The 19,169-nt window shown below is 37.9% G+C and overlaps 1 pseudogene; it reads left to right on the top strand.

The window, feature by feature from the left end:
• The first annotated feature begins 9,175 nt into the window (after positions 1-9,175).
• LOC107787286 (protein LURP-one-related 15-like) lies at positions 9,176-11,262 on the top strand (annotated as a pseudogene).
• Positions 11,263-19,169: the final 7,907 nt, after the last annotated feature.

Raw genomic sequence — 19,169 nt, 5'->3', positions numbered from 1 at the left:
TAGACATGAAAATTTGTGAAATTGTGGAATTTTTGAAGAAAACCTAAAAATTGACTTTTTGGATTTTGACCACGAATTTGGATATGGAATTGAAAATAAATTATATGTTTGAGTTCGTAGGTATGGGTAATGATTATCTTCAAGAATGTAACGACCCAAGCGGTCGTTTTGAGCATTTGCACTTCGCTCGGTAGTTTACGGACATGAGTAGCTCTGTACGATGTATTTTGATTTGTGTGAATCGTCGGTTATGGTTTTCAGGTTATTCGGGACTGATTTGGAAGAATGATTCTCAACTAGGGAGCTTTAAAATTGAAAGAGTTGACTAAATTTGACTTTTTAGCATTTGAACTCGGATTGGAATTTTGATGGTTCTGTTAGCTCCGTTGGATGATTTTGGACTTACGAGCGCATCTAGATTGTGATTTGGAGGTCCGTGGTTGAATTTGGCTCGAAATGGCGAAAGTTGAAATTTTGGAAAAGTTTGACCGGGAGTGGACTTTTTGATATCGGTGTCGAATTCTGATTCCGGAAGTTGGAGCAAGTCAGTAATGTCGAATGTGACCTGTGTGCAAGATTTGAGGTCAATCAGACGTGATTTGATAGGTTTCGACATCGGTTGTGGAAGTTTGAAGTTTCAAAGTTCATTGATTTCGAGTTGAGGTGTGATTCGTCATTTTGATATTGTTATGTGTGATTCGAGGCCTCGAGTAGGTACGTATTATGTTATTGGACTTGTTGATATATTCGGACGGGGTCCCGAGTGGCTCGGATGAGTTTCGCACGAGGTTCGGATCGCTTTCGTTGCATAGTGCATTGCTGAACTCTGCTGGTTCTGGTGTGATCGCACCTGCTGCTGGTTTTGCGCAGGTGCGATGGTCGCAGGAGCGACAAATGAGTCGCAAGAGTGAAGGTGTTGCTGGGAGCAGAAGTCCGCAGAAGCAGAGGATTTATTCGCATCTGCAAAGGTGCAGATGCGGTGCGAGAGGCGCAGGGGCGAACTTAAGCGCAGGAGCGCATATTGGACTCGCACCTGCGTGTTCGCAGCAACGCAATTTTTACCGTAGGTACGAAGGCAGACCTCCAGTGCTTCTCCGTAGAAGCGTGTTTTGGTCGCAAATGCGACGCCGTAGAAGCAGCTAATGTGCCGCAGGTGCGAAAGTGCTGGGCAGAATGATAAATACAAGAGTTCGCAATTTTGGCTTCATTTTAACACTTCCAAGCTCGGATTGAGGCGATTCTTGGAGAAATTTTCATCTTGTGGATTGAGGTAAGTGTTCTTTACTCGGTTTTGGTTATATTTCCTTAATCTATCTTCATTTTTGGTAATTGGATTGTGAATTTTAAAGAGAAAATTGGGTGTTTTGGCCTAAAGTTACATAATATGAATTTTTGAGTTTTGAACATCGAATTGGAGTCGGATTTGAGTGAAACTAGTATGGTTAGACTCATAATTGAATGGGTTGTTGGATTTTATAAATTTTATCGGGTTCCGACGTGCGGGCCCGGGGTTGGGCTTTTGGCCGGTTTTGGGCTTTTGATTCAAGATTTGATCTTTTTGGATCGGGATTGTTTCCTTTAGCATTGTTTGATGTACTTGAGTTGTTTTTGGTTAGTTTTGGGCCCGGGTTGGAGCATCGTTTGGCTTGCTCGGCATTGGTATTGGCTTGTTAGAGGTAAGTAACTCTTCTAAACTTAGTGTTAAGGGTATGAAACCCCGTAATACGTGTTATGTGATTGGTATTTAGGTGACGCACATGCTAGATGACGGGCGTGTGGGCGTGCACCATGTGAATTGGGATTTCGTTATTTTCATGGCACTGTATAGTGGCCCTATTTTGTTGATATCCATGTTTTCACCATGTGATAAAGTAATTGAGCTGTCAATCATGTTAGATATCATGTTTAGGCTTTATGCCGATGCTGTTGGGACCCATAGTGGTTGTTTCTTGCTATCATTTCAATGATTTCATTGATATTTCGTACTCGGTCATATTCATGCATCCATATCATATCTCAGTCTCAGTTGTTATTTATTGATACATCATATTATTGTTGTCGGGCTAGTTTCATGACATTGTGAGCCCGTGAGTGAGACTGGAGAGATTGATGACTGAGTGAGGCCGAGAACCTGATTATGTATGACAGTTATGGGACCGAGCTGCACGCCGCAACATGCTATATTGATTTATGCCCGGATCTGGCTTATGATATCGCTTGGGCTGTATGATCCCCTCCGAAGTCTATACACACCCCCAGTGAGCGCCGTTAATTATATTCAGGGATGGATCTTCCCTGGATATGGATCTTGTCCGAAGCATTTATATACCTGGAGATGGATCTTCTCCATGAGGCCGGATTGGCCTTCCTCGGTACCGAGTGACTGATGGTTAGTGATGTATATATTCTGAGATGGATCTGCCCTGGGCCGTATGGGCCATATACAGTACCGAGTGGTTGAGCATGATGAGTGAAAAGTATGAGACAGTGAGATTGAGTACTCTGAGAGTGTGAGTACATGATTCATCTCTGAGATACGTGGCATTGGCATGCACACATGACATATAGGCATAGAGATACATTTTTCCTCAGGCTGTACGGTATCACGCCATTCATCACTTTTTACACACATTTATATGTGGGCATAGAGAGGTATTTCACACTTTCTATCTGGAAAGAAAATAAAACATCTTATTTATTGTGGAAAGGATATTTGAAAAAATTACAGTTTTCAAACTTACTCATATTTTTGGCATTTTCGGTAAAAGATTTGGATTTTCACTAAGATACTTGAAAAGCATGACTATTTTCTGGAACTGTGAACGAGCCAAGCATTTTACTTCTGAGATACATCTTTTATTACTTGTATTATGTTGTTATGAACTATTGTGGGATATTGATATTAGACCCGACCTTGTGTTAGCTCGTCACTACTTTCAACCTAAGGTTAGGTTTGTTACTTATTGAGTACATGGGGTTGGTTGTACTCATACTATACTTCTGCACCTTGCGTGCAGATACTGACTGCTGATGTTGCTGTGTTCGATGGGAGATGGATTTGAAGATGTACATGCGTCGCGGTTGTAGCTGTCTCTTGTTCATGGTAGCCTTAGATCTATAAAACTCTATTAATGTTTTTTTTTCAAACAGATGATGTATTTACTTCATTTTCGCTTGGTAAACTCTATTCTTAGAAGCTCATGATTTGTACTACTAGTCCTTGGGGAATGTAGAAGATTTGGATATTTCTTTACTTAATCGCTTTATTAATTGTTATTGGAACTGGTTAGTGGTTAATTGGCTTACCTAGCGGGTTGGGTTAGGTGCCATCACGACTAGTGAATTTGGGGTCGTGACAAAGAATTTTCTGAATCCTGGCACGTGGGGCCGGGGGTTGACTTTGTTGACTTTTCGAGTGGAGATGGTGTTTTTTATAAATTGTTAAATTATAAGCATTGGAGTATATTTTGATTGATTCACATGCTGTTTGACTAGTTTCGGATCGTTTAACTTTGAATTGAGGAGTTAGAGAGGCATTGGAGCCGGTTATTGGAACTTCGGAGTGAGGTAATTCTCTTGTCTAACTTTGTGAGGGGGAAACTACCCCACAGGTATTGAAATTGTTATGTGCTACTAGTTGTGGGTGCTACATACGCACGAGGTGACGAGAGTCCGTACATAGTTAAAAACATGTTTAATTCTGGGTAAACTTAGGACTTTATCATGTAATATTTGAATTATTGGAACTCATTTTGCTAGCTTAATTAAGTAAATTTATAATTGAAATTGATTTGGGAATATATTAGTCCGAGATTTATCACCTTGAGTTGTTTGGCAAGATATTTGATAAACGGTAAAAATCATGTTCGCTTTATGCTCCTGTACCTGTGTTGTAAGCACGTGACTCCTAATTCGATAAGTTTCTTCCTTTCCCGTGGATCGGGCCGAACGCATCGATAGTATATTGAGATGCATCTCTGGTTCACGCCGGTAGATCCTTGGGAGTATACACACCACTCTGGATCGGGTCGTACGACCTCAGCATAATCGTGCGTGATACCGCCAACAGTCCGAATATTCATGGGGTCCCCCTTCTATTGAGGCCTAGCATTTATATGGTATTCCTTATTCGTTTGAGATTGCATTTGATATTTTTGATCTGTCGAGATAGCATAGGAGATTTGAGAGCTTTATATCGTCAAAAGAAATATTGGAGGATTATGTTAGTTACCGTTTTACCTCGTTATTATTGTTATGATTCATATGTGTTTATGATTTATCATACTGATTTATTGGATCACCAGTAAGTGTCGATGTCGATCGCTCGTTACTATTTCTCCGGGGTTAGGCTAGATACTTACTGGGTACGCATTGATTTACATACTCATGCTACACTTCTACACTAAATGTGCAGGATCTGACAGGTTCATGTGGTGGTCATCCTGGCGCAACTGCCCAGGAGACTTTATGGTGAGCTGCATTCCAGGCTATGTATCGCAGTCCACAGAGTCACCATCTTATTTGATTTACTTTACCCTGTCTAATTTACATTCCAGACAGATGTTGTATTATTATTGTTATGCACTTGTTACATCAGGTTTTGGGATATTCTAGTTGATGTTTTCGGATTTGCATATTATTATCACCTTTTATTTTTATGCCTTACCAAATATGTATGTACCCATGATTTTAAAATATGTAAATTTCTTTACTTAATAAAGTTTATGTTTTTAAAAGTAATAAAATAAATAATTAATGTGATAGTTGACCGTTGGCTTGCCTAACGGCGACGTTGTTCGCCATCACGGCCTATAGTGGATTTTGGTCATGACAGCTTGGTATCATAGCTCTAGGTTCCGTTGGGTCTCACGCGTCATGAGCGAGTCTGGTAGAGTCTTGCAGATTGGTATAAAGACGCTTGTACTTATCTTCGAGAAGCTACAGGGCTATTAGGAGTACTTCCCTTCTTAATTCCTCGTCGTGCGATTTGATTACATTGAAGCTTATGCCTTCATTTCCCTCTTACTATTCTTATATGATGTTGAGCGCTTGCTATCAATTGGGCATCGAGGAGTTGTAATGGTACTGCAGGTGTGGTGTATCAATATCACAACGTAATACAAATCGCACCTCAAGTGTCCAAAATCACAACTTACCAAAGAAATCAACAATAACAGTGTTTTCACAATAAAAGCCCATGGCTCAACCGTAACGTATGCAAGAGTCTCAACAATAACAACCGAAAGTGAATAACTCAACAGAATAGTATTTCACAACTTAACACTTTGCCTCAATGTGAATTGCGGCCTTTATAACTCAATACCAGTTTCGTCAACAAGATATTCCAAGAATAACAACCTCAAGTAAAGAATTCATGGTTAAATAATGAATAAAGAATAGAGGAAACAACAATACTTCAACTAAACATGTAGGGAAATTAACAAATAGGAGATAAGACAAGTAGACATTGTGAAGATAGACTAGAAATTACGACTATAACATGTTAAGGTAACTCAATTAAGGCATTAAAGGAATCTATATAGCTAAAACAGGTAAATTTTTATATTTAGTCCGTGCACACACTTGTCACCTTGCGTACACGGCTTTCACACGTCACAATTATCACAAACAACATCAATCGTAAGGGGTAATTCCCCCACGTAAAAGTTAGGCAACACAGTTACCTCGAAACACGCTAACTCAATCCACTAGTAGGCCTTTCCCTCAATTATCCAACTTTGAACGGCTCTAATCTAGCCAAAATAACTTTATACTATAAATATAAACTATATGAAACTATTTCGAATAGTAAAATTACGATCTTTGTAAAGAAATAAAAAAGTCAACTCAAAATGCCAACCCGGGCCCGCGTCTCGGAACCCGACCAAAATTATAAAATTCGAATATATTTTTGATTATGAGTTCAACCATACAAGAATTACTCAAATCTGATCTCAAATCACCTTTCAAATCCCCAAATTTTAGCCTAAGAAGTTTTCACAATTTTCCTCAAATTTTCATCTTAAATCACTAATTAAATTATGAAATTAAAAATAGATTCGTGTAATTTAATCAAAATCGAGTTAGGATTTCTTATTGGGGTAACAATAGATTCGTGTAAATTTTCATTAATTCGTCTCATCCTTATTGATCCTGGATGGCCCGAGCGGCCATGCCAAAGCACAAAAGTATTTGAATCAGTAAACTTCTGGTTTACAAAAGAATGTGCTTCAACTGTACTAATTTATGAATAGTATAAGCCAGAAGATAAAGTTCGTAACTTTTCTATAATGCACTTCCGGTCAGAAATATTTTTTGTAATACAAAGATATTCCACATTCATTTCATCTATCGTTTCAACATGATATCCATTTCGGCAGATATCTATAAAACTAAACAAGTTTCTTCGGGACTTGGAGGAAAATAACACATTGTCTATAATAAGTTTTGTTCCCTTAGACAAAAATATAGTGGCTCTTCTAGAGCCTTCAATCAAACTTATATTATCAGAAATTGTAGAAATATTTGCTTTTTCCCTATGCAAATAAGAAAAGTATTTCTGATTTTTGAATATGGCATGAGTTGTTCCACTATCAATTACACAAATATCTTCATGATTGGTCTTTGATCCAAACATAATTTAAAGATTATCCATATTCTTCAAAATGACATAAACAAAATAAATTATAGTAAACATCATTTTTAAAGCATAACTTTTATTTATGTACAACAATTTCTTAACCATACTATCTAATACAAACAACAAAAATTAAAAAATTTAAATTTCTACAAAGTAATCAGCTATATCCAAGTGCATGAAGTCTAAATTATCTTCAGAAATAAAATTTGCTTCAATATTTTTCTCTGTCTTCTTTAGGGAGGCTTGATAAAGATCAACCGGATACTTTGGCATACGACAGGTACGTGACCAGTGTCCTTTTCCTCCACATCTATAGCATGTATTTTCTGCATTTGTTACTTGCACCGCTTCATGCTTTTGTTCCTTCCTTTTTCACTGCTGGTGGTGAGGAGGGTTCTTTGGTGCATTATTATTACCATGATTAGAGTTTCTTCCCCGACCACGGCCATGACCACAACCTCTTCCATGCTTAGCTTGGTGGAAGTTCGTTTCATTCACTTCAGGGAATGGACAAGAACCAGTAGGTTGTTTTCATAGTTTTTCACTAATAGCCCATTATGTTGCTCTGCTACAAGAAGATGTGAAATAAGTTCAGAATTTTTTTTGTATCTCATCTCTCGATATTGCTGCTGCAGGAGCATATTCGAGGCATGAAAGATGGTGAAAGTTTTCTCCAACATATCATGATCAGTAATATTATTACCACATAATTTCAATTGGGAAATAATTATGAACATATCAGAATTATACTCACTAATAGATTTAAAATCTTGTAGCCTTAAATAAATCCCGTCATAACGTGCCTGTGGAAGAACGGCCACCTTCAGGTGGTCATATCTATCTTTCAAATTATTCCACAATATAACTGGATCTTTAACAGTGAGATATTCCATTTTCAAACCTTCGTCAAGGTGATGGCATAGGAATATCATTGCTTTGGTATGTTTTTGGTTTGATGCTTGATTTTTATCCTTGATGGTGTCTGTCAGACCCATCGCATCAAGATGTATTTCAGCATCAAGCACCCAAGATATGTAGCTTTTGCCCGATATATCTAGGGCTACAAATTCAAAGTTAGAAAGATTTGACATTATTTAGAAAAAGAAAGTTCGTACCTCTGATACTTTCAAAGTATTTGCTCGAGATGGCAGAGTCTCGTACTGATAACATGTTATAAAATAAAGAATGTAAAGTAAATAAACCATAGACAAGTAAGTATATATAGAGAGACTGATATATTATTCAATGTCAAACTTGTATACATAATGAGCTGAAAACTCCTCTATTTATATAAGAAAGGAAGTAGTTGCGAGGCTTTTCAGGAAGCAGTTGCAAGGCTTTTCAAGAAGCAGCTCAAGCAGCTGCGACGCTTTTCTTGAGCTGCTTGTAAGCTGTCTGCATAAGCTGTTCGGAACCTGTCTGTTTAACAAGAAGCTGTTGCAAGTCATTTCATTGAGTTGCTTGTAACCTGTCTGTATTAGTTGCTTGTAGATAAACTTCAATAAAGTACTAAACATATAATCTTCTTCAGGAAAATTATCCACAGCGAAGTAATAAATAGATATCCACAAAATAATATTTTCATAACAAACCACACAAAAACATTCTTTCTTTTTCTTTTTGCTTAGTTGAGTTTGACAATATTGATATAGACATATATAGGAACACGTGTTGATCTACCAGATCGGTAATGCCCAAAGTTGTAATGTAATATAATGTATCATGGTATATTATATTATATTATATTATACTGTAGTATTATCTTTTATTAATATAATATATGGATAGATTGTATTATTTATTGTCATTTTATGATGTCACACACCCACAATATGAGAAATATTACAAAAAAAAAGTAGGGTACGAGATAAAAATATTATATTAAAAAGTAGAGTAAATGATTAAATAGGATTATAGGGCAAGATGAAAAAAAGAAGAAGTAAGGTAACAATGCGACCACACTAAATCTGTCGTTACATAAAGTGACAACTTTCGTCATTACATAACGATGAATTCAACAATACAATACAATAAAATTTAAGTAACAATTAAAACAAATATTATATTTACGGTAATGGTATCATATTATGGGTAACAACCACAGACTGATAAGTCGGAAACAAAGCTACGGTTAATTGGATATAAACTTGCCCAACAATAGAACCATTAAAAGATTCAAAGAATTGTTTTTTCGTCGAGGGATTTTTGCAGTACTATGTTTATACCATCGAAATATTAATAGAGTAACATTTATATCAGACTCAAGTTTAATCAATAAAATTTGAACGTGAAATATCTTACAATTATGTTTTTGTTGATAGTTTTGATTTACAGGTGGCATATTAGAAGCTTTTGAAATAATTGTGGTCCAAACATAGTGGAGACATAACTAACTCTCCATTTAAGTACACACATGTCTAGTTGATCCCAGCCGTATATTCTATATTATGAGGATTTCAGCATGAATGGTTTAAATGAGCATCCGAATATTTTGTAAAATGCTACAACAAGTTGAGGCATTCCTTTATTTTCCCGTATAATAAGCCTTTAATTAGGTAAGTTCACAAATGTGAGTTTTGATCTACTTATCATCTTTCCCCAAATTACCATAAATCTGATGATTTTCTCATTCTAGTGCATTACTACATTGCGACAGGAGTCATGGCAGGAACAAGCGATCCACAGATGGCTGTTCCTGCAAATCCTGTGGCAGTAATAGGTTCACAGTTTTGTGTTCCATACCCTGTTGATCTGAACATCGTGAAAAAAGTCATGACATTAAAAGATGGTGCATTTCAAGTTGTCGATGCTAATGGAAATGCTTTGTTTAGCGTCAAAGGCAAAGTCTTTAGCTTACGTGATCGTCGAGTCTTGGTAGATGGTTCTGGCAATCCTCTCGTAACTTTCCAACAAAAGGTCATCATTATATATTTTTTTTAAACATAAATTTTATATACGATGCCTAATTAAGATTTTGATTTGGTTTCATGGTCAGATCGTTAATGTTTCTGTTTTAAAAATCTTACTTAAAAATTTATCCTTGTTTTTGCATCAATGAGAGAGGACAAAATAGGGCTGAATGTGTTGGGGTCGAAATAACATGGTGCATGCGGAAGCTAACAATGTTGGTGGACGATAAATCAGACAAGAACGAAAATATACTAAAGAATAGGATATTATAATGGGGTTTGGTCAATTGATCTATATATAAAAACTAGTATAAAAAATATAAAAACTATTGAGAGAAAAATCTCCTCTAAACAAGACTCTTTAATGACTACATTGTGGATGTTATTGTCATTCTTGTTGTGAGAAAAACGGTCAATTTATAGAAGTACAAAACTTGTACTCCAAGAAAAGGATAAGCCATATAAAAGAGATTTGTTCCTTTTAGGAATATTTGTTCCTTCCTTCAAGAAATTAAAAGATCCTAGTAGATTAAAAATTCAAGCAAAATTCTAACAGAATGTACATAGATGATTTCTATAACCTATAACCAGTTTGTTATGATTGAGGTATAGTAATTAGTTTATGATTAACCTTGGAAAGATTTTCCCTTTAATGGGTCTACCTAGCAAATCTGAATTAATTGGGCCAATAAATTAAAAAAAACTATAATTGATTGATTCATTTTCTCTGAATAAGAAAAGAGCTATAGTTGATTGATTCATTCTCTCTCTTCAACTATACTTCTATAACAATAATATAGTAACTTTTTCTTCTATTTATCTAACCGACGTAACTAGCCTAAGATTGAAGTGTAATTGATTGATTGCAGCGATAGTCAAAAGGAATCTATCGTGACCAGGGGAAGGGGAGTCAATAGACACTTTTTTGGAGGAAAATTACATTATAGAGATAAGTCAAAAAATTATTGAATTTTTGTGGCTTCTTTGCGTATTTAGTTCTTCATATTTTGATTCCTCTTTCGTAAATATCTTGGCTTCGCCACTGATGGTAACATATGCTCATGTGTTTCCTTTTCTGATTTCATGAATATTTAGCTATTGAGTGCTCATAATAGATGGCAAGCGTTTAGAGGAGAGAGTACGAACGCTAAAGATTTGCTTTTTAGTGTCAAGAAGTCTGCACTTTTACAATTCAAAACCAAGTTAGATGTATATCTGGCTGCAAACACGAAAGAAAGAAGTTTGTGATTTCAAAATTGAAGGCAGCTGGCTTGACAAATCTTGCGTTATTTATGCTGCTAATTCTACCACAATCGCCCAGGTAAATACTACTCAAGCCCATTTTTATCCAAATATTCGATCGGATTTATTATTTATTTTTCTAGCCGGTATACATAAATAGTTCTTAATATCATTAGGAGTACTAGTAGAAGTGTTTATATTAATCATACTTGTAATTGCATGCAGATGCACAAGAAACTCACTGCAGAAAGTATGCTACTTGGCAAAGATAATTTTGGTGTGTCTGTGAGTGCAAACATAGATCATGCATTCATAGTTGCTCTTATTGTGATTCTTGACGAGATTAACGAAGATGACTGAGATTATGTCAAGAATTTACAACATCTAATTTTTGTTTATTATTTCCATTTTTTGTCCATTAAGAATTGCATGTTGTACTTTTTATTTTTAATAAAATGCATTTGCTAATCATATCTCTCCTTATCAACTCTACACATCTAAGTTTTAGAATACATTGTTGGTAATAATGGTTGTTACTCCATTCTTAAATTTGAATATCGTAAATAAGTTTTTCCAGGCATCTTTTATTACCTTTTGGACATTGAAGCAAAATTCACCTCCACTAGATTGGTCTGCATCTCTCTCTCTCCCTCTGCATTAATTGATACGTCTATGCTTGGCTTGTCCATTTGCATAAGAATTTCTATAGCGAAAAATAAATTCAGGATTTAGAGCCAGCGAATGTGTATACACTAATTCATGTTATCACAGATATGATTAATTAGTGAACTTGCCGCACTTCGGTCATAAAAATAAATACTGAATTACTAAAATAGTCCATTTTAATTTTGTTACTAACTCTATAAGTTGAATAAATTATACTCCCCCGTTTCAATTTAGATGAGGTAGTTTGACTCGGCATGAAGTTTAAGAAAACAAAGAAGACTTTTAAAATTTGTGGTCTTAAAAGATTAAGGGGTAAAAATTTTGTGGTGCCATAACATTTGTGTGGTTATAAAAGCTTCTCATTAAGGATAAAATGGATAAAATGAAGAGTTTAAAGTTAAATTATTTCCAATTGTAGAAATGTGTCATTCTTTTTTAAACGGACTAACAAGAAAAGTGTGTCATCTAAATTGAAACAGATGGAGTAGTACATATCAATATTTTTTTCGATTAGCTAAATACTCTTCAAATAATCAATTTCACAATATTTTTGTTTTCCTCTCTTTATTTCTTTCCACTTCATCATACCATAGTAATAAATTTCCTAATACAATTGGCCTCTCTAATCTAAACTAAAACACTTCTTTTCTCAAGAATATATATATATATATATATATATATATATATATATATATATATATAATTTTACTTCTTAAATCAACCGGCAGTTTTTCATTAAACAGGCATGATAGTCTTCAACTACATAAAAGTTGTGTGGAGAACTAGTAAGTGTGTCTCAACAACAGTGCCAGAGAGAAGGAAAGGGCTCTTTACCAGTATCATAGCCGGGAGAATGAAAGCATTAGTGGAAAGATCTTTTGTTCGATCTGCCTTGGGTGGGGCGATGAAAAACGTCTAGTTCATCCTCCTGAATGCTTCACACCTGGACATATCGAGGGAATGAAAATGAACTTCTCCCAAAAAAAGATAAAAGAACTGGAATGGGAGAGGATGGTCATTGAGAAAGATGCCTTAACAAGTTGGTCATCACGTGCCTATAGAGTCGGGAAGTTATTCCTATAATAAGGAAGGGCGGTCTTTCCAAAAGGCGTGAATGCAAATAAAAAAGAGATATTCGCCTTTGACTTCTTCTCCGCCTACTGACTGCTACTCGGCTAGATGCTCCTATTTGTTATTCGTAGATTGCTGTCGGAGTGAGACCGGGGTAGAGTAAGGAAATTAAACCGAAATGAAGGACTCAATTCCTCTAGAAGAAAGGTGAGAGAAAGACAAGAGTTAACCAAGTCTAAGAAAGGGCCGGTCATCCAATGAGAAAGGGTAAATTAGGCCAGCCAGCTAAGGCCCACTTTTACCTTAAAGATCAAGGTATGTGCATAGAAGAAAAACATCGTGGAGCCTTCCTCTCTATCCATTCCTTTTTCATAATCATAAAGGATGGAAATGCTTAGCTTATTAAACCAGTAATAGCGGAGTAAACTCCCATATCCGCGAAGGACTGCTTTCCAGCAGAGAAAAACACCTTTCTTGTGGATCATCCTGTGGTTACCAGATGATGAGAATAACAAAGAAGAAATTTGGAAATGAGCACGAGGCAAGGTTATCGTCAGACAATCTAGTGCAAGCGATAGGTAGCACTTGCCATATGAAGAAGGCGACTACAATAGGAGACAAAGGCGACATGGGCTTGCTTTTGTTCTATAATAAGAAGGATGTTGCTATTCTAGGATGTGGCGTTCCAGAAAGACTGACTTAAGACTTTATCATTCCCACTTCTTTCTCGAGAAGAGTTGGGAAAGATGCACAATATCATTTGATTGAATAGTTGACCTAGCTCCTTGTTGTTTGAAGAAATCCTCCACTTCAATTGGTATTTTTTCACGAAAAGCAGGATGTCCCGCGTAAGCCTTTGGAAGCAAACAATCGTAAAAAGGAAAAATCGAGAAGTAGTCTAAGTAGAGCTAAGGTAAAAAAACTACATAAGTACCAATGCCCCTTCCCCTTTCACCTCTAGAAAAAACTTCTGGGATGAGCCCTTCTACTCGTAATTTTTATATTAGAGGGACTTTAGAATTCCTTAGAATATGAATGAGAACAAAAAGGCTCTGTCGAGGCTCGAGTAGAAGAAGGGGTAAGGGAAAACCATCTAACAAAAATATTCGTATATTCTCGCTCATCCACGGGTTTTTCCCAAGCCAAAACCTACTCCTAATAAGTTGTTGGGGCCATCTACCGCGGCCTTATGTTGGCATGGGATTTGGGTTACAAGCAGATCATTCTTAGAACTGATTTTGAATATTGTTTGCATGCTGTGATTCATTTGATTTCCTCTAATCACCCTCAAGCACAATTGATCCAAGCTTGCTGGAATCTTGATTGGCAGTGCTTTTGTAAGCATACTCATAGAGAAGAGAGAAGGTAAGATCTCACCCTCCTTCGAATCAAATCTATTCTAAGGTGTCCGGAGGCAGGGAAAAGAAAGGAGGGATTGATTGACCAACTTGAACAGATCCATAACCTGCTTCCATATGTCCTAAATAAGGAAATTAAGGTGGGTATAGTCAAACAGAACTGCTTGATTCTAAAGTGGGTGATAAGTAGTTGTATCCGTATCAAGCCTACCATGTCTTCTTACAAAAGACTTTCCATCCCGTCTCCAAATGTATCCCAAACATGCAACGGAAAATGATAAGAAGACAATCAGGAGGTTGGGACGATTCCTACCTCCATACTTAAGTTTCACGGATTCCACAAGATTTTTTTAAAAAAGCCTATGATGCTCTGGAACACATACAGATGACATGTCGGAGTTGGCTGCTGGCACAATAGGGTGGTACTTTACTGCACTGCAAGTGGACGTGCAGTAGCATTCGTGGTGGTGCTTCAAGATTCCAATATAGTGTATCCAAGATCAGAACGAGCTTGCCGGCGGACCACTACCGTCCCATTCTTGAGTGAGCTAGAGCACAACCATCTTATCCACTGAACTAGCTAAAAGTTATTCAAGAAGCCCCTACTTATACCCCTGCTCCCTTCTATCCTTGATGGATCAATTGAAGAACTTTACAAATCAAAATGAAATTCTGAACCGCTACAGAAGCCAACGACTTGATCACGGATTGTTGGAGAAAGCTTGGCTAATCTTCACCTTGTACTCAACATCCGCGAACTACATTCAAAGGCAATATAAATAGCAGAAGCCAAAACTCTGAAACATATAACAACAATTTGATTCTTTAAAATATTTCTGAGAAATGAAAGAATGGTTAGAGAATAAAAGTACCTTGAGAAATATGAGGAGGGGTTGATCTTTATCAGCAAAAAATAGAGAACCAAATCCTGAGACTAGGGTGCCCACTCTGCGGAAAAAAGAAGAGGTGGCTCATGCCGGTGAAACAAGAAATAAAAGAAAATTCATCGACTCGGCTGGTACCAGGCTCTAAAAGAGTTTTCTTCGAGCGAGCGGTCTTTCTAGCTTTTTGGGTTGCATACCCAAGGCAATGCTTTTTGTAGATTGAGATGGATTGATCTTCTCTATTGTGCCTCCTCCTTGTACCAGTTGATGTTGGGGCAGTGCTTAATATGAGTTTTCTCCTGCCCCAGACAGCTTCGAGGTTCCCATCGATCGATTACAGAGGTTTCTACCACTGAACTTGCTTATGCTCCTCTTTGATCGAGTGCTATTTCTATAAAGAAGATTGAGTAGAAAAATGTTGAATTGGCTTCAATCAAGATTGCCTTGAATACTGATGACTTTGTGAGAGGGCAAAGCTACCAAGAAGCTCCCATGACGGGTTACCCGGTTCAAGGCTTTGTCTTACTAGATCATCTATTGGTAGCAATGATCGATAAATCAGGCATAGAATGTATCAGGATGGGAACAAACGTTTATTATTATTTTGAATATGATAACAAATCTTTCTTGCTTTGAAAAGAATTTGATGAAGTGAAGACACTTATCGAGCCTCTATTTATAGAGTGGTAGAGTAATCTCGCCATGCGTCAAGAATTGGATGGCAGACACAATTCTTACTAGTTCTTAGCACAACTTTTGTGCATTTGAAGACTATCATGCCTGTTTAGGACCAGAGTTCTATCTCGGATCTACAGAATGACCAGTTTTTGTCTCGAAAACCGCTCTTAGGGTGTGTCTGGCCCATCCTCTAGGCACCTTTGGAAGGCAGGGAGTGTGACAACGTACACGCTTCCCTTTACTCCATAGGGCCTTCTCATTAGTTGCAGGGTTTGGTGGCCCGAAATTGACTTGGCTTCGCCAAAAGGCCTCATCTATGATAGAACCACTAGATCGTAGACAAGGGGTCCCATCATGGGTGATCTGAGAAGAAATATGTAGAAGAAGATGTCCTCCTCAACGGGTCAAGCCCTCTCTCTAACACCACAGGTGATGGCCAGGGATCATCCTCTCAATAGGATAGAAAGAAGGCCTGCCGGACCTAAATCTATCTTACTCTTCCTTGGTCTCTTACACGGATCGGTGGATATGAAATAGAATGAATTCAAGGACAAAGTCACACACGAAATGTGACATTAACTCAAGAAAGTCAATAAAAGAAAAAGCCAAACCTTAGAGTTTACTGCCGGTACAATGCATATTCCTTATGACTTCTGAATCCCTCTCAAAAGGGAAGAACTTGATTCGATCTCCGGGCTTATAACTAACCTATGAACAATGGTATGTGTCGTCTAGTTGGTCTCCTTCTTGGCATCAAGAGTCGTCCTTCAGCCCTTTTTCTATGTTTTGGTGTTCTATAAGAGCGACATAAGACTCGACTTGTTAGATAGTATAAGAAAGATGGCATAGAGCATAGAATGAGATTGATGCTTTGAATTCCTAGTTTTTAGGGGTTGTGATACATCCATAAACTTAGACCGCGGTAACCTTCGTTACCAAAGCGTCACGACAACATCCAAAGGTGAACTTTGGATTCTTAAGGCCCACTGGATCTATCCAAATTCAAAGCTCATCAAACACTCTCCTACATGAAAGGATCTGAGTCTATCCAAATGATATTAAGCAAAATTCTATTCTGGAAAGAATGGCAAAGTAGGAGATTGGAGGTGTTGAAAAAGGATAATATTGAGATGTTGGAAGATTTTTTAATGAACTTTCCATGATGCAACCGAGTTACCGGGTTCTTTCTTTCACTGCTAACCCCAAGAAGTTTCAACATGCTGAAACTTTCCGTTTCGTCGAGCCCCGAGCTTGTGGTCCTCCTTTAAGTGTGGGTTCAATTGAATGTCGAGACTATGAAAGAGTGTGCCCGAGTGGAACTTAGAAGATCAAATGACCCGACAGAGCAGGAAGTGACCAATTGCTACGTGTGATTCCTCATTTGGTTCCTAGAATATGAGGCAAGGTGTTGATTCTACTCTTGGAGTGACTCAACATAATGCTTCTAGAAAAGGCTCCTTTGAATTACTCATATATATCCTATGAATTTTATTTCGCACCGAAAAATGATGCTTTTGCCATATCCTGGCTTTCTTTTGACCCCCCTCCCTCCTATGTTGTCTTTAGGTTAAATCCCATATCACTTAAAGCCACCTCGTGAGATATCAGAAATAAGAATGCTGACATGAGTAACGAAAAATCCTGTGAAAAACACGATCGCCTGGCAGTGGAAGGTTTTTTGCGTTCAGTCAATCTACGTGTGGAAGGAAAGGAAGAAAGAAGACGAATACGAATACTAAAAAGCGGTTAATGGGGACCCCCCAAAAAAGGGATAGAGAGCGCGAAACGGGCTTTCCAAGCATAAAACAATCCCTACCTATACATTCCATAGAAATAGACAGATTGTTTGGGAGACATGGTCCAAGCCCGGTGAAAAAAAAGCATACGAAGAGTCCGATAATGTCCGGTCTTTAAAGGCCCTTAATAAAGAGGCTTAAGTCATCGATGAAAATCCGATAACGCTTTTATTTTTGGCATAGACTCTCCATTTCTTTGTCTTATTAGCGCAGGTGTTCTTCAATGATGAAAGCAGTTGAACTTCAGACTCTAGTAGAGAAGGAGGGCTAGGCCCACGGAGGGCTTTCAGGGACTGGGGAATACGAGTGGATTATAGAGCTAGGGTAGGGGCAAATCGAAGGCCCAGCCGGGATGATATTAACCAAAAAAATACCCTCCTCGAAAGGGCCTGAAATCAAAGACCCAGTCAGGGATAGAGTTGAGACGGATATTAAATAAAGGGACGACCGAAGGGTTACTAATTTGAGGGAAGCATAAAGGAAGACGCCGAAAGGTTATGTTAAAAGAGATTGATATGAGACTAGTTCCCCTATGTGCCAATCGCTAGAGCATCCAAGGCCCCGGTACCCAACTCAGCTGGAGAGGCCTGGCCTGATCTGAGGTTAGTAAAGGTGGAATTCCAAAGCGTAATAAGGTGGAAGGCGAAGCTGAGGCAAAAAGCGTAAGGAGAATTCTAAACTTGAGATTTTAGAAGGTGAAAAGTCAATGAAAGAACAACCAAAGTTACACCCCCAAAGAATATGGATTCAAATCAGTTAGTATTTGACAAAGAACCTAATGAAATTTAACAAGCAGTAACTGAGTAGGCCCAACTAATAAGATAGGATGCTTTGTCCCAACTAACAAGAGTAGGAAGATTCCAGTTTTAAAACTTGTGCTTGACGGTGATCGCAATCAAAGCTATGCCCTCTTCCACTGCTGACTATGAACAGTTGACAACTAATAATTTCTACTTTACTAAGCCAGTTTGGTAAGTTAAGGTGCCCTGCCTCTCACCTTTCGGTTCATTGCAAGGAAAGACTAAAAAGAAAAAAGGAAGCTTTCGGCGGACACAAGCCCTCGGGACGAGGCCAGGCACCTCCCGCCCTTTTTGGTTATATATCAAAGATAAATAGATACTACATAACTTTATTGCATTGGAAAAGACTATAATATGACTAGTTGGGCACTGGATCCCTTCGGACCTGGAGAATGTGTGACGCTAGGTCGGGGTTTGGTCAACCAACTGGTCGCTCCTCTAGTTGAAGTATCGGGCCTTTCAAGCCGCCACCCTTTAAAGGAGCGGGCGTAGTGAACTGTAATTATGAAAATATTGGAAGATCTGGCCAAAGAAGGTGATAAGCCTGTAGATTCATTCACATGGTTCGATCCTTTCCAGTAAAACACAGCGTGTTCAAATTCTGATCGCTTTTACACGAGAAAGGGAGACCACCCTCTAAGACTAAGTATTCCTTAATGACCGATAGTGTACAACTTATCAAGTCTAATCTACAAAAATAGGGCTACAACAAGCAAAGCAAGCTTTACCCCTTCGTTTGTTGTGGGTCGAGCCTCTTTTATCGTGGAATTAGACCTGCGATTAACGGCGCCCCTCTATCTCTTGTTCACCATCGAACACAGCTCGTCTAGAAAGAGCCCTATCTCCTTAGGCTTTAATTCCCTTCGAAAAAGAGAATCGATCATCTTCGCCTTCAAATAGGGATTGAGAGGCCCGATGATCGGTAATTCTTTCTAACAGCTCTATCTGCCCATCTGAGAACGACGCCCTTCTTGCAAAAGCTCTTCTTGCGCTAACCCTGTTTATGGGATCTTCTATCCTTTCCTTCCTATACAAATTCACTTCCAGTTAGGCAGGATAATCCGTCAGTTCCCAGAGCTTGAGGATCTGGAGATAAACCTCTATGCTCGAATCCGTCTCTTACAT

Source organism: Nicotiana tabacum, chromosome 2, assembly GCF_000715075.1.
Source record: "Nicotiana tabacum cultivar K326 chromosome 2, ASM71507v2, whole genome shotgun sequence".
Taxonomy (NCBI): Eukaryota; Viridiplantae; Streptophyta; class Magnoliopsida; order Solanales; family Solanaceae; genus Nicotiana; species Nicotiana tabacum.
This window is presented reverse-complemented; position numbering and strand designations above follow the sequence as displayed.